Source organism: Oryzias latipes, chromosome 12, assembly GCF_002234675.1.
Source record: "Oryzias latipes chromosome 12, ASM223467v1".
In the NCBI taxonomy this organism is placed as follows: domain Eukaryota; kingdom Metazoa; phylum Chordata; class Actinopteri; order Beloniformes; family Adrianichthyidae; genus Oryzias; species Oryzias latipes.
This window is the reverse complement of record NC_019870.2, coordinates 17789786-17800379: the sequence shown is the minus strand read 5'-3', so window position 1 is coordinate 17800379 and position 10594 is coordinate 17789786. Positions and strand designations below refer to the sequence as shown.

The 10594-nt window shown below is 39.0% G+C and overlaps 1 long non-coding RNA gene across 1 annotated transcript; it reads left to right on the top strand.

Annotated features, from left to right (window-relative positions):
• The first annotated feature begins 1597 nt into the window (after nucleotides 1-1597).
• On the top strand, nucleotides 1598-8640 carry LOC110016088. Its single transcript, XR_002874310.1, has 4 exons — nucleotides 1598-1713; nucleotides 5198-5377; nucleotides 5633-5690; nucleotides 8288-8640. It is a non-coding gene; the product is annotated as an uncharacterized LOC110016088 (long non-coding RNA).
• Nucleotides 8641-10594: the final 1954 nt, after the last annotated feature.

The following is a 10594-nucleotide window of genomic DNA, read 5'->3' as shown; positions in this document are numbered from 1 at the left end:
TTTAAATGATCCTCGAGGATGACCCTGTACTTGCCGGCACTGCATTGGTGACCCCTGGTATAGGGTGTTCCCGCCTTTGCCCAACAGTAGCAGGGACAGGCCCCAGAAACCCTGTTGCCCCGAAAGGGTTACAGCAGATTAAGAAAATGGGTGGGAGTTCAGGAGGAGAACTGCTGAATTGATTGACCATATTGAATGTGTATTCTAGCCGCTGTTACTGAAAACTTCACATGCCCAAAGTTGAATCCCTGTGATCTCGCCAGAGTTGCTGTGACCTCGCCAGAGTTCATATAGTGACGTATCTGATTTGGCCACAGTGGCCAAGCCCGGGTCCAGAACGATGTGAGATCACTCTCAAGTGGACCCACCACCTGCAGTAGAGCTCAAACGGGGCCTGTGGAATGTGGTTTGGGTAGCAGTCGAAGGCAGCTGTCTCTGCAGCTCAAACCTTGGTCGGGGAATTAGACTTGGATCTTCAGTGTTTCTTCATTTTTAATGCAAACACTGAGTGTATGTAATGTTGTTTTGTTTCTTTATTTCCGCTCTGTGGTTTTGCATTTGAGAGTGAAACACATCAGGATTCACTTGCAAGCAAACTAAAAACCCTCCATTTAGGGTTTTTAGAACACAAGCTTTCAATAAGCTTTGACTCATTCACAAATTAGGTCAGCTATTCAAGAAAATGTCTGGTTTAACCCTTGTGCTATCTTAGATGACCCCACCCTTGCATTGACGGGTTCTCCCTACCATGACAAATGTGGATAAAGGTGGAAAGATTTCATGTAATCCATGGACACCAGTGAAGATCACAAACCATTGAAGAAAAAAGGTTCAGCGCACTGTCTAGTGGGTCTAGATGACCCAACTCTCAATGTTAAAGTGCCCAGGATAGCACAAGGGTTACACCTAACAGTCCTGATTTAAAGAAAAAGTGACATCATATTTTGTTTTAGCAATCATATTTTGTTTATAGGCAATTATGGTTGCCCTATAATTGATTTTCATACACTGGACCACATGTTAACTGTGCATCATAGTGATGACTCAGTCTCACCACATACCACCAAGTAGACATGTTGAAAATAGTGATTAAATAAAATGTGAAAATTATGCATTTGCCATTCCACATTTTCATCCTCCATGCTGTGTGAACTTTGCCCTCCCCCTGTGGTTGTTGGAGCCCTCTGTACTGGAGTGGGCACTGCAGATTGGGAACAACTGCTCTCACTGGCAATTTGAGGAGATCAAACACTCATATGAGCTAAAAAGCAATGGACAATTTAAATGCACTCTTATTATCCACCTCTCACGCTGCACACAAAAACACATCTAATGGGAGCCTTGGACAAGAGAAAACACTGGCATGCATGGACAACAAAACCGTGAAAGTGTATGGTGTTAGGATAAGGCAGGCGATGTAACAATACAATGTTTGCCTCGTATGGTACTGTTGTAGCCTGAAAAGCTGAGAGTTCACAAGATGAAACAGAAAGAATAATTACCGTGCCCTCAAACATGCTTCATGCTTGCACTTAAAAAGCTTTGTGCCTTGACTCCGACGCGGCCCTCTGTGCTCAAATTCTCCCTGCACCAAAATCCAACTGGATGAACACGTGTTTTCTTCCAGCTTCTCATCTCTTTGTTGTCCTCCTGCAGGCATTAAGACCGACCCGTTTTATGGGAAGACTTGCACCATTTTATGTGGAATTCCTTGTAAGTATATATTCATTTTTATATTGATTACAACTAAGAATTTTGATTTGATGTGTCTTTGTCATTTGCCATGAAAAAGGCACTACCACCACTCAAGTATATTGCTTAAAAATGCATTTTAGCCCCTTTGAAGTGAAGTTGTATTAGTTATTTATAGCTGGTATATCTATTTAGAGCAATTGAAGTCAGTCCTCTGATCTGGCTTTCGTAAAATCTAAGCAACTTTGTCATATAGATAAGATCCACTATAAAATACAGTCTAAAAAGTCAATATGTGTCTCTACCTATTGAAGCAGGTGATTTATGAATGCTGCTTCTCACAATTCTAATGATGCAATTATTGTTTCTCAGTGATAGGAAGTACAGCCAGGAATTGCATCATGTTCAACCTTGAGTATAACACTTTTAGTTCTTATAATAACCCTCTATCAATGTGTAATTGATGGAGTTTTACAAGTACAATTAAAGAGTCCAACATCGTTTCACTTTTTAGATTGCTTTTTTCCGAAAGGTAAAATTTTAAACTGAAAATTATTTTTTGAGTTTGTAGATGTAGTAGAACAACAAACCCCCTAAACAAAACAAATAAATTTGCTCCCTTAAATCAAACCAGTCCAGTTTTGAGGTCTTCAGACTGGCTGCCTGGTTGCCAGAGGATAGACTTTAAACTTCAGTTGCTGGTTTATAAAGTGTTGAATGGTTTAGGACCAAAATAAATGACTGAACTCCTGACCCAGTATGTATTAGCCAGTCCTCTAAGGTCATCTGGATCTGGTCTGTTGTCAGTTCCTAGAGTCAAAGCCAAACATGGAAAAGCTCCATTCAACTTCTGTGCTGCACAGATCTGGAAGAGACTTCCAGAAACCTTTTCGATCAGCTGAAACAATCACTTTATTTAAATCCAGGTTAAAGATCCACCTATTCAGCTGTGTATGAATAGTTTTTATTCAAAGGTGTACATCCACACTGAAATTTTAAGCTTACTTAAAATTCAGTTCTTTCTTGTTCTGGGCCGCAGAGAGAAAAGAAATGCACACGTCAACTTTGATTATTTCCTTTTTGTTTTATATTTTTCTGATACTACAGGAACTTCATTTTGGAAAATCATCGAATTCTGTTCACCATTCGCTCTGGGAAAGTTTTTTCAGGGAGACAAAAGTCAGTGAAGTAACGGAAGAAGAGCCTCCGACTTCAAACAAAAATAAAGCCGCAACCAGTGTTCGTTTCCCCCAGTAATCAAAAATAAATTTTCAGTCTGAATACACCCAAGTGGACCCTGGTCCGGGACTAGGAACCGGTCTTTGACCCATCTTTGGAGGGGGTCCCGGTTCGTTTCCAATCAGACTGAGCTTTGGTTCTCTCAGAACAACTGAACCAAAACGGCCACCGTAGCCAAAGTACACAGAGTTTGAATGAATTGTTTCCTAACAGAATTCTCTTAAAAACAATGCCATAACACCACAATGATGAGACACAGCAACTCATTGAAATGTGGTTGGATGAATGCAGACGGATAGAAACAATTTTTATCGTGATACACATTGCTGCTCATTGTTTTCCCGACAATCTATATGTCATAAACATTTATCAGCCGACCTTCATTCCCGACGTCTCCTCATCACTGCACTTGCTAGCATTCTCTGAGTTAAAACACACGCAACTCGTCCCCTTGCCAGTAACTGCCTTGCAGCATGCCTCTTCTGTACCAAATGAACAAGTAAAAAGTGTTCCCGATGTTCAAACTGATAATCGAAATATAAACTTTTAATAAGTTAACTGTCCCGATAAGAATCGTAAAGTCCAGCATGTCCGTCTTTCTCTTGTTGTTATGTCCCGCCCTCGTAGCTCCTGGCCAATGACTGAAGAGATCTTTAGTCAACTGGTTTTCACAAGCTTCGGCAACAGAATGGTCTGCTTGGTGCCAGTCTGAACAGACACCAAACGCAAAGTTCAGGACTGGATCTGACACAAATGAGGCGAACTCAAAAGGACAAAGGATTTTTCCGGTCTGAATACACCCCAAGAGTGTTTGCTTTGTTTTTGCTCTTCATTTTGGCTGATTAAGACGTAACAAAACTACAGACTCTCTTAAAAAGGACATAAAAGTCTAAAGTTTCTTGCTTTAGTTTTCTCAGTTTTCGGCGTCTTGTGTTAAAGGTTTGTGTTTTGTTCTAAGTCAGTCATGCTGGCTTAACTGATCTACTGCTTTTTTCTTTTTCTGTTAATTAGTACTTGTGAGAATTCTGTGCTTGGGTGTTTGTGGTGTTTTTGAAATGGTTTGTTTTTCCTTGTCAGTCTGACCAGGTTCAGGTTGATCATTTAGTTCATTTAGTGTTTGATTTTTCATTTCCTGTGTCAGATCATCTGCGTTCTGTCGCTCCTTTGTTGTGCCCATGGGTTTGGCATCTTTCAGTTTTTTGGGTTTAAATGTCTAAGTTTTTTTTCCACCATTCCCAGTCTCCTGCATTCTGGGTCCTTTACCACCAGTTCTTGATGGTACTCGGTTTATCTATATGGGGTCAAATTAGGATCAGTTTAAAGGGATTGAAAAACCAGATTGTAAATTGGAAAAATAAATTTGAAAACAAGGCCTTGTAAGTTTGAGAAACATTTTTGAAAAACTGAAAACAATTTTAAACTCAAAAGTACACATTGTAAACTTGAAGGAATTATGTAAAATTAGAAAAAAATAATTGTTTGGGATCCTGAAGAGTTATCCAGTGAGTTAAAGAAAGTCAAACTCACAGCCAAAACTCTAAATCAGGAGGATGAAAATCTGTAAAAAGTGGTTCAAAGGGTCCAAACCACCATCATGGCTCTAGAACCTTAAGAAAGCATTGAAAAGAGGTGAGAGTTCACCTCCAAACACTGCAGGAGAAAAACAGTGTTCTCCAGCACCAACCGAAAGAACTCCAGAGAGACATCATGAGGAGGAGGAGGCAACAATGAAACAACATTATGCCTCCATCCTGGACCAAACCAAGTGAAAGCACTTTCTCTTAATATGGAGAGGCAAAATGAAAGCATTGCCAGAAAAGTCAAAGAACTCCAGGAGAACCTTTAAAAAGATCAGGGACAACTCAACTCTTCCAACCGGAAAGAAAATATCTTAAAGAAAAGTTTTGAAATTGGAACAGGAAAATCAAAACATTAATAAAGAAGTGAAAGAAAAAGAAAAAAGACAAATTTGTTGCAATAAAAGCTCAAAGCCCCGCCCACACATAAAGATAGCATTTGTATTGTGTAGCTCCTCCTGTTTCTGTTCAACAGAAACAAAAATATTTAGTATTTTCCTTGTCTTGACTACAAGTCCTATCCGCATAAAAAGTATTTCCATCTTTAATTGACTTCCTTTCTCCTTCTTCATTTGGAAATTCTCTATCCTCTGCACCTCTGCCATGTGACTTCAGTTACAGAGTCTGTCTCTCTTCCTTGGGATCATATGTATTTCTGTGAAAGGTTTCAATTTATCTGTTTTTCCCAGACGGGCTTTCGGTGGCATGCCTGCCACCGAGCCAGGCTATGTGAAGATGCTTCATTGATGTGCGGTGATGGAGGCTTTGCTTTCCTTTTGCTGGAAATGCAGTTTTACCAGCTACTGACCAAGCAAGCTGTTTGCACAGCACCGTGGGATGATAAGTATAATGAAAACGCTGAAGACATGGTGAATTTCCCTGAAAGTCCTCAGTGCATGTGGTTTCACAGCCAGACCGCAGAGAGATAAGAACCCTGCATGTACAGCATTTAGTGCTCCAAAATGCTCATTTGAAATCAAATTTGTGACGCAGATCCAAAATGAGACATTGTTTTTAGAACAAATGTCAGTATCATTAATGCTTTATTGTCTAAAGATGCATGTTTATCACATTCGTTTCAATAGAAATTTTGAATGATGTGTGACAGATATTTTTCTTTTCAGTGTATTAAGATAAGAAAATGAAGTCATTATAGACCTCTGGAGGGAAGCAGATAATCAGGTGAATTGGGTTCACTCTCTTTTTCAACTAAAATCCATTACTGCTGATGTTGCACTGATAACAGCACAGCTTTATTATTGTATCATCAAGCTGACATAATTGTACTGTAAGTTTGAATGTTCTTCGTTCCAAATTGTGCCTGGTCAAGAAATAGTTTGCGTGTTGGCTGCTGCCTTTAGGGATCAACAGAGCGAATCGGCTGCCTCGGTTTACCACTGTCCTCTGCATTCTCCCCCCTCACTTATCTTCAGGTCCTCCCGTAGGAATGTCCTGCGGCTGTCAAATTAAATAAATCAAATATATTTTTATAGCACTTTTCCAACTCGTGTTGCTAAAAGTGCTTTAAATAAAAATGCTATCCAATTAAAAAAAAAAAAAAAGCAACACATTACTGGTTCACATAAAATATGTATAAAACCCATACAACAAACCCCTCCCACGTACAAACTATAGTAAAGCATAAAGAATTTCACTTAAACGATGCAAAGTAGAGATCTGACTGTGTACTGAAATGGGGAAACAGTGTTTTAGGGACCTGTCCATATCAGTAACCCCCACCCGCGCTAGAATACACTACCAGAGGACCCCCCAGATCTGAGCAATGAGCCAGACCTGGAAGATCCCACTGCAGCGCCGCTGTTTGTTCACAAAGCTCAATCACTGATTTGCAGGATCCCTCTGAGGAACAGACAGGTAGTTAAAACAAAAATTTAAAAGGAATCAAATGGAAATTAACCCTCCTGTTATGTTGCGGGTCAAATTGACCAGTTTTAAAGTTTGAACATCTAGGAAAAATACTTAAAAGTATTTTTTCAGCATGAAACTTCTTCTGCTTGCTTTAATTAGTGTAATCGACATATATTATGAATTTGGTTCATCTCACATATTTGCAACCCCCCCTGCATGTTTATATCACATAGATACTGTTCGGGTCAATTTGACCCGGCAGTCAATCTGGAGGTACAAGGATTTCTTATTTTAAGTATTATTGCTTTTTTTGCAGCTGTGAGACATTTTTCACCCCAATCACACACATAGACACATGCACGCACGCACACACACACACACACAGGTGCATAGTTGTTATGACTTTTGACAGGAACCATTTATGTTCTCGCGGGAAAACTCAACTCACATTCAGTGGACACTCAACAGGGGAGAGGCAAAACATATAGAAGATTCTCTGCATGGGAGTCTTTCCAACATCACACAGGCAAAGCTTTAGAAAATGAGCAGCAGAAGCAGAACAATGACAGTCTGGGAGGCTCTGGAAGTCATCACTGATCATGATCAGAAGAAGACTATCTTGAGCTAAATTCTGGTTCTAATGATTCTGATTTTGAACCAGATGAGGGAATTGTTATTCTTGTTCCTCCAAGCAAGACATTCATATCAAAGAATGGTGAAATACATTGGTCTTCATTCCCAAATATGCGTCAGACAAACCTGTCTGCAGAAAACATAATAAAGGCAGTGCCAGGGCCCACTAGGATGGCAGTGATTCATGTGACCATCAATTCAATTCAATCTAATTTTATTTTATTTTATTTTATTTTATTTGTATAGCCCAAATTCACAACAACAGTCGTCTCAATGGGCTTCGTATCGGTCATTGAAAAAGTAAAACAAAAAATCGCGGTAAGGAAAAACTCCTAAAAAAAAACGGATTCCGGAAAAAACTAAGAAACCTCAAGGGTGCTTACATGAAGGAGGGATCCTCCCCCAGGACGGAAAGGTGATTACCAGAACTCATAGAGAAGAATTAATTTATCTAACTAGAACTCATAAAGAAGAATTAATTTATCTAACTTTACAACTACATATCTAAAGTCCAGCAAACAAGTTTCATCCAGATGGAGTTGGGGGGACGGCCGGGGGCGCGAGACGAGCCAGAGACAGGATCCAGGTCAAGACGAGCACGACCTGTGCGAAATGTGCAAAATTAATTTGCACAAAGCACAGTGTGATGACTGGTCACTCTTGTGCTGTGTATATGTACAGACACACACACACAACTTCATATTGCAATTGCTTGTCTGTTGTATTGTGATTTTGTTTTTTTCTGGTTCACAGTGCATGTAAAACACAATTTCAAGATTATGTTTCAATGTTATGTAAAACTATTGTATTTTATATGTTAGTCTTTCAAAAGTAATACAGTAGTGAAAAATTTGAAAAAAAAGTTTGAAGATGTATATTTTTAAGAAAAACAAGTGAATTATCTAATAATTCAATCATTAGCTGTTAGAGGTAAGGAGCACCATTTCACTAGGTTTTTGATAGAATAATTAGTAATGGAGTTAGTGATGATATATTCACACTGCTTGTTAGGATTTTTTTGGGTTTCAGACCTCTTTTAATTAATAAAACCTTCACCGGGTCAAATTGACCCAGGAACATCATCTCTGTTCCTCACAAACGAACATAACAGGAGGGTTAAAAAAAATATAAATAACCAGATAAGTAGATAAATAAACCTTAAGAGACGTATAAATCAGTGAAAGTGCATAAAAAATATTAAATGAGTCCATTCCCAAAGAGAACCTCAACATTCTCAGCTCTGCTACCTCTGAATTTGCCTCTTGTTTCTTTTTCAGAGTCTCTAAACCAACCAACAACACAGCCTTCCACACCTGTGGTCCAGAAGCCCTGGGTCGTGGACTGGTACCGGTTGGTACTGGGTTGCAGAGAAGAAAAACAGGACCACAATTTTTTCTGTTTTATTTTGTCATCTGATTTGGAGGAAGTTTTTACTTTTGAAAAGCAACTTGATTTCCCCCACCACATCCGTCTTATTTACACAAGTCAAGTCGATCAGTCACGTGTCGAAAATCCATCCACTATGTTCTTAAAAGTGACCACTAAATTGAAACCCCTAAGCTGTGTTGAATTTTTCGTTTCACAGAAAAGATCCAGTGAGGAAAAAGAAGAAGAGTCTTTGACTTCAAAATAAAAAAAAAATCTGCATTTGACAGAAAAAACCCAGGTGTCTTCACTCTAAATATGGATTTACTGTGACAGTTTTTCCCACATACCACAATAATGATGCATAATATTCAGCAATATTGAAATGTTACAAAGATGCTGCTAATAAAGTTGTTCAACGGGAGGATTCACGTTTATTTTTAAACATGTAAGGGGTTTAAAAAACACAGGAAATAGAGGTGAAAATGGACATTTTAATTCTACTAATAAGAGGTTGAACAGGCAGCGTTGGGGCCCCTAGTGGCTTGGGGGGTCTATGATGCCTAGTTCACCTATAGCTAGAAACAGGCCTGGCTGAAGAAGCTGGCTGTTCACAGAGTGCTGAGCACTCTGTGAACAGCAAACAAACTAAAGAAGATGAGACAAATGCATTTAGGTTAAAAGAGTTGGAGGTAGTCATTCAAGCTTTAAAGGTTGGTATTTGTACCTTTCTATTAATTTGAGTTGGTTCCCATGAGGTCTGACTCATTCAGTTCAACAGAGTTCAACCCTGGAAGGGATTGGAAAATATTCTAAGATTGCCTTTTTAAAAGTTTCACAAATGAAATCGATGTATTTCAAAAGCTGAGGAATGACAGATAAATGTTACAAATTTACTTAGATTTAAACTAAGATACTTTTTTTTTTCAGTTTGCAGTTACTAAAAAGAAAAACAAGGCTGAAGCTTTTCTGTGAAGTCATTCTAATTTTGCTCACACTTTATTCACCAGATCTTGTGAACGAAATGACAATCAGCGGAAAACAGATACAGCAAAACATCTAAGAAATCAATAGTTTGCTTGAATGTTCCTTTTTATCTCACTGCTGATCATTGAGTCGGCTCGCACAACAAACATTTGTTTTCTCCACGTTCACTTGAACACTTCTTTATCCCTTCCAAGTTAATGCATTAATGACTGATGACCCAATGTGTGGCATAAACTTGCAAGCCTTTTTATTAGTTTAGTTCTGCAGACACATGTAATTTCTGTTTTTTGCACTGATATTGCATCCACACAATAGGAATGCATGTTTATACTATCACAGAGGTCTGTCTGAAAAAAGCTCCAGTCAAGAGAAAGATAAAATGGATAAAAATAAAAATGAGTGGATGCTGTAGGGGGGAAGGATTAGCTATCACCTCTGTACAATCTTCTGCCAACAGTCTCCTAAAAAACTGTCACAAAACGTAACCTTATTTTTTTATTTAATTTTTATCCTGAAAGCTTGTGGGTGAAAATATCCAACTGTGATATTTGCTTGACATTTTTCTTCACTCTGAAAAATCATATTGTCAAAGTTTTCTCTTTCAAAGTCAGTCAAAGAATGATCGAGAGCTGCAAATAAAAGAGAAGAGACGTGAGAAGCTGCAGTCCTCAAAGGAAATGTCCCTGATGGTTGGCTTTCAAAGAGAAAGAAAAGATCCAAGCAGGCGTTGGAAGTGAGGACAACTGTTTCCATCTTCTGTCACAGTCCAGCTTTATCATTACCTGTAAAATGTAGTAATACTTGTTGAGAAAAAAGATCAGCCTTCTTCTGTACCTCCAAATGCCATGCCAACTTTATTTATGAAGCACTTTAAAACAACTCCAGTTGAAATCATAGTGCTGTACATCTTTGAAAAATACCAAAAACAAACGGGCATCAATGTGACATACTGCAGTTCAAAGACACAAAGAACTTGCCGGGGTTCAAAGCCAGAGAGTAAAAACTGGGTTTTAAGACTGGTTTTAAAAATGGACAGTGAGGGGCTAATTCTAACGTTCAGAGGGAGGTTGTTTCACAGTTGAGGAGCAGCAACAGAGAAGGCCCTGTCCCCTCTGAGCCGCCTCCTCGGTACCTGCAGGTCGGCTGACCTGAAAGATCGAGGGGGGGAATAGAGGTGGAGAAGCTCAAAGAGGTATGAATGGGCAAGACCATGTAAGCATTTGAAGACATAC